Below are 5,876 nucleotides of genomic sequence, written 5' to 3' on the forward strand. Positions count from 1 at the left end.
TGGTCTCAAACTCCTGGGCTCAAGGGATGCACTAGTCTCGGCCTAGCAAAGTACTAGGATTATAGGCATAAGCTACCACTCCTGGTCACACAATAGCACTTTTTGAAATGTAAATTAATATTTCCACTTTTCATATGTGGAAATGAAGGCTCAGAGAGATTGAGGGGCTTGTGGAAGTCACACAGCTAGTGGTAGAGTCATGAGCACACCCTAGGGAGTGTGACACCACAGCCCACATCACTCCCACTGCTTCCCTGCAAGGGGAGCTCACTTCACATCTTCCCTAAAGGTTACCCTAGAGCCTCTACCTGCTCCTCAGGTACACGCCATCTGTCTGCCTGGGAGACAGTTTCCCAACCTCTTGATCTCATCTGCAAAATGAGGAGAGCATTTCTTATTTACCTAGCAGTAGTCAGCCTAGTATAACAAATATTTCTTGCCTCCTTTTTTGTGTTCACACAATTTCTGTGCATATCCCAGCCACCTCACTTACCACATACAATATACATCTTACTGCCTAGGGCCCATGTCATTGCCAGACCCATAGTAGGTATGCATATCAGTAGGATACAGATTAGATCACTGTGATTACAAAGAGATCTAAAAATTTCAGTTTATTCTTTGCTTACATAAAATTCCAGGTATATGGTTAAAGACTTGTGTGGCAGCTTAACAATAACAGGCATCTAGATTCTCTCTCTTTCTCATTGCTCTGTGGATCTTCCATGTGCAACTTCCACCACGTGATCTAAGGTGGTATATTAGTTTCCCATTGCTGCTGAAACAAATTGCTATAAACTTAGTGGCTCAAAGCAATTCAAATTTATTATCTTATAGTTCTGGAGGTCAGAAGTCCGAATTGATTCTCATGGGGCTAAGATCAAGTTTGGCAGAGCAGTGCTCCTTCCAAAGGCTCTAGAGGAGAATTCATTCTTTGCCTTTTCTGGCCTCTAGAAGCTACTGGCATTCCTAGGCTTATGGCCACATCACTCCAACCTCTGCTTCCATAGTTACATTTTCCTCTCTGACTCTGACTTACCTGCCTCCTTCTTTCCCTTATGAGAACTCCTGTGAATACATTGGGCCCACTTCATCGATCCAGGATAATCTCCCCATCTCAAGACCCTGAACTTATCCACATCTGCAAAGTCCTTTTTGCCATGTAATGTAATGTTTTCACACACAGGTTCTAGGGATTAGGAGGTGTACATTTTGAGGAAAAGCCATTCTTCTGTCTACCAGATGACTACTCCAGTTCCTGCCAATCACCCACATACCAACCAATGGGAAGGGGGAAAGACAAGAAGGCCGGCTCCTTCCCCTCAAAAGTCAAAAGTAAGAAGTTGCACACAAATTACTCCCACTCATGCCGCATTGGCTACAACTTAGTCACATGGCCACAGCTAGCTGCAAGGGCATCTGGGAAATGTAGTCTTCTGCCAGATGGCCATGTGTTACGGACTAAATTGTGTCCTCCCCTGGAAATTTGTAGGTTGAAGCCATAATCCCCAATGTGACTGTATTTGAAGAAAGAGCCTTTAAGGAGGTCATTAAGGGTTAATTGAAATCATAAAACAGGACCCTAATCCAATATGACAGATGTCCTAATAAGAACAGAGACACCAGGGATGTGCATGCACAGAGAAAAGGCTATGTGAGTACACAGTGAGAAGGTGGCCGTCTGCAAGCCATGGAGAGAGGCCTCAGGAGAAATAACCCCACAAGCACCTTGACCTTGGTCTTCTGGACTCCAGAACTGTGAGAAGAAGAAGTCCTTATGTTTTAGACATACATAATCAAGTATATACAAGTGAAATTATGGGATGTCTGAAATTTGCTTCAAAATCATACAGGGGGAAGAAGTAGGTGGGGCATTGACAGATGGGGTTTGGACACGGGTTAATGGTTATTGGAAGAGGTAATGGGATTCATGGTGTTACTGTGTCTATTTCTGTCTATGTTCAAAATTATTCATAAGAAAGAGTGAAAAGTTTTGGCTTGGAAGGGAAGAAGAGGCAGGGAAGGGCCTGAATGGATGGGGAGCAGCAAGGCCCCAAGACCAGATGTTTCTTTCTCCCCATGTTCTCCCCACCTCCCTGCTTCTCCCTAGTTTCTGGGACAAGCCCACTCCAAGCTGCCATCCCAAGATAGCTAAGGAGAAACAGAGACCAAAGATCCCTGAGTCAAATGGGCCAGAGATCAGAGGTCAGGGCAGAAACAGCCACCGCTTGATCACGGAGAAACCAAATCAGTGCCAGCCCCTGGTGTCCTGTGTCTGCTTTTGCCCACCATTGGTGGGGATGTCCCTGCTTCAAAGGCATTAGGTGGTGGAGGTTCATCCTCGTTCCTTCAAAGATTCCTGGGCATAAAGGGATCTGAAGAAGTCCTTTCCCCTGTTTCCAAGTTCTGGGATTCAGAGTTAACCAGATATGTAGAAGCAAGAGATGAGTGTTCCTGTCCCAGAACCTCCATATCTAAGCACATGTGAGCCCTGGGCAAATGGCTTAGCCTCTCTGGGCCTCAGGTTCCAACACCGTTCAATGAGGATAAATGTCCCTGGTATTGGGGCAGGGTGGGGACGCTAGCTGCTGAAATGCGAACTCTGCTGGACCTCAGGCTTCTCTGGTGATGCCTTCGCGAAGAGCTGCCTCCTCGGGCAGCCCCTAGCCCTGGCCCTGCCTGCACCAGCCTCTCTGCATCTGTCATCAGCCTGCTCTGTTCCCCTTTGGCCAGCCTTTGTTTGGTGGTGGCTGGCAGACTGCCCATGTGCATGGTGGAGGCGGTGATGCCTGCTGCTGCAGGCAATGCCTCACAGGCTGCATCATCACCCACACTTCCAGCTGCCCCCACGCCACCATGGTCCCTAGTTCCAAGAAGTCCAGAGTCCAGAATAACCAGGCCAAGCTCCCAACTTCCTCATCCCCACTCCCACCCACTGCTTGCCCATAGCTTCCATCCAAACAGAGACCAAGCAAAGCAAGAATAATTCCCGAGCTTTCACTGTGCGCCCTGAGACAGGCACGATGCAAGCACTGTGTATACCTTGACAACTGAACCCTTACCACCCTCCTAAGTAGGTGCTAGAACCAGTCACATTTGACAGCTGGGAAAAAGGAGACATGGAGAAAGGGAAGTGACTTACCCGAGGTAAGTAAGGAGCAGAGACACAGCATGTGAATCCAGGTGTATTAGACCCCTAAGTCCAGTGGAGACACCTGAGGGTCACAGCCCCAGCACTGGTGGTCCAGTCTCCAGGCCAGGCAAGATCACCATATTCTCCAAGTTCAGATGGGCCCGGACAAGTTGTGCTACGTCTTTGGGAGAAGAAGAAGACTATGATATTCATGGCTCCCCAGCACTTCTTGGTGGGGTCCCCCAAGTGAACTTCTTTCCAGTCTAGGGAACAGGCTTCTGATCTCGTGCTGGCCCTCGCCTCACACAGCTTCTGCTTCACCCCAGGGCTGACCTGGGTGATGTACCCAGCTCTATGTGGGCCACGTGGATGGAGTCAGAGGATGGGCAGCTGCCCTCCTGTGCAGAAAAGGGAGGCCCAGAGAAGGGACGCTGAGAAGAAAGGGAGAAGCAGGGACTCTGGCAAGACCTCCTCGTTCCTGAGTGTTCGTGGAGTCAGCCATCCAATGCCTCCATCCTACATGTGGAGAAAGTGGGAGCCAGGAGGGGACATGGAAGAGCTGAGAGAGGGTCACGCGGTAGGGTGCAGCACAGCGAGGTGGAAACCCTGGTCTTCTGGCTCTGGTCCAGGCTCTCTCCACTGTATGTGGTCTCTGCCCTCTCACTGCGATCCTCTACCCCTGCCATGACCTGTTATCTTGCCTGGAAAACTGGTAGCTTCAACTCAGACAGAGCCCACTCACACCTCAGGGGGTCTGAAGCAACAGGTCTCAAATAACCCAAGGAGCCCAGTAATCCACTGGATCCAATGTCAGCCACCTGAGGGACATCCCAAGGCATGTTGTCATGCCTCCTGGCCTTCACTCATGCTGGTCTCTAAGCCTGGAAAGCCTTTCCTTACAACAGCCCACCCCACCCCCTCTTGGGCACTCCTACTCATCCTTCGGTACCCAAGAAGAAGAATAGCAATACTTCCTCCTTGGGAAAGGTTCCTTGGGTGTCCACAAGAGAGTCCCTTGTTCTCTCTGGGTGCTCCCACAGGAGTATTTTGATGATTCATTCATGGATCGCTCTTTCCCCAGTAGACAGAGCTCTCTGAGGCTGAGGACCCTGTCTAAATCCTTAGATCTTGCTGCATCTAGCTTGGGGCCTGTAAACAGAGTGGGTGTCTAGGGAATGCTTGAGGGGTCAGGGAAGGTTAGGCCTATTGAGGCACATGAGCCATAAATCACCTTCCCAAGCCAGGGGGAAAGCACCAATCTAGGAGAGCTTCACGGAGGTGGCAGGACTGGGTGTGGGACAGAGGCAGACAACAGACTTGCAGGCAACCAGGGCATCAGTCATGAGACACTCTGCCCTCTGTTCTCTGCCAGGAAACCCCTGTCCGGGGTGCTATTGGCCAGGGATGAGCAGGTTTTGAGGAGAGAATCAGCTTCTCCAAGGCGTCCAGTCTCCACTCAGAGGCATTTGGCTGGGGAAGCTGCTGGGGGCAGCAGCTGGTGTCTGTCCCAGAGCCCAACGGCTGTGTATGCCTTAATCCCAGTCCCTCGGTGCCCCCCAGGCTGGCAGGTGGGCCAATGAGGCAGTAAGGAGGCATCAGCAGACAGGTGGGGAGCTGAGCCCCCTCTCCAGGTCCCCACAGCTGCCCTCTGAATCTTGCCATGTGTGCCACCCTCATCACCATGTCCCCATCACCAGCTCTCCCCTCAGCCCTGAGCTGCTTCTCCCTTAGACTTTAGAGGGAGGTCTGACCTCCTTGAAGTGGGAAGATTCAGCTTAAAAAGTTCAAATTGAAAAAGCAAAGAAGAGATGGATGCCACAGCATATCTGCCCCTTAGTTCCTTCTTTCTGGACGGGACAGGGGATGTTTAGGCGCACAGGTGGAGACAAGCGTTCACACTGGGACAGAGGTGTGGACGTACCTGACTTAGAATATGGGCAGCTGGGACACGTCTGTGGTGTGCCATGGCATGTGAGGCGTGTGTGTTCTGTAGGTGAGGGGTTCACAGCATGGGAGGTATGCACATGTGTGAGATGTACATGGAGTATGACACACACGGTGTGTGAGGTGTAATATGTGTGATATGCCATGATGTGAGAGAGGAAATGTCTCATGTGGGACATACTGATGTTGGAGGTTTACATGGCACATGAGTTTACATCGAGTGTCAAGTGTATCTGGAGTGTTATGTGTGCATGGCATGTAATGCGTACACAACATGAGATTTGTACATGGCATGTGAGGTAACGCAGAGTGTGAGGTGTGTGTGTGAGATGTACATGGAGTGGGATATATACATAATGTAAGAGATGTACCCAGTGTGTAACATATTCATGGAGTGCGTAGATATGGCACATGACAGATATACACAGTGCTTGAGATACATGTGGATTGTGAGGTGTACAGAGAGGGTGAACTGTATATTATGTAAGAGGTGTGCATTATGTGAAAGGTGTGCATTCTGTGAGAGACATGCAGGGAGCATGTGGTGTGCATTCTGTGAGAGGTGTGCAGGGAGTGTGTGGTGTGCATTCTATGAGAGGCATGCAGGGAGCATGCGGTGTACATTCTGTGAGAGTGTGGTGTGCAGGGAATGCATGGTGTGCATTCTGTGAGAGGCGTGCAGGGCGTGTGTGGTGTGCATTCTATGAGAGGCATGCAGGGAGCGTGTGGTGTGCATTCTGTGAGAGGTGTGCAGGGAGCATGCAGTGTACATTCTGTGAGAGTGTGGTGTGCATTCTGT

The sequence above is a fragment of the Cebus imitator genome, unplaced genomic scaffold (assembly GCF_001604975.1).
Source record: "Cebus imitator isolate Cc_AM_T3 unplaced genomic scaffold, Cebus_imitator-1.0 Scaffold39, whole genome shotgun sequence".
NCBI classification, from domain to species: domain Eukaryota; kingdom Metazoa; phylum Chordata; class Mammalia; order Primates; family Cebidae; genus Cebus; species Cebus imitator.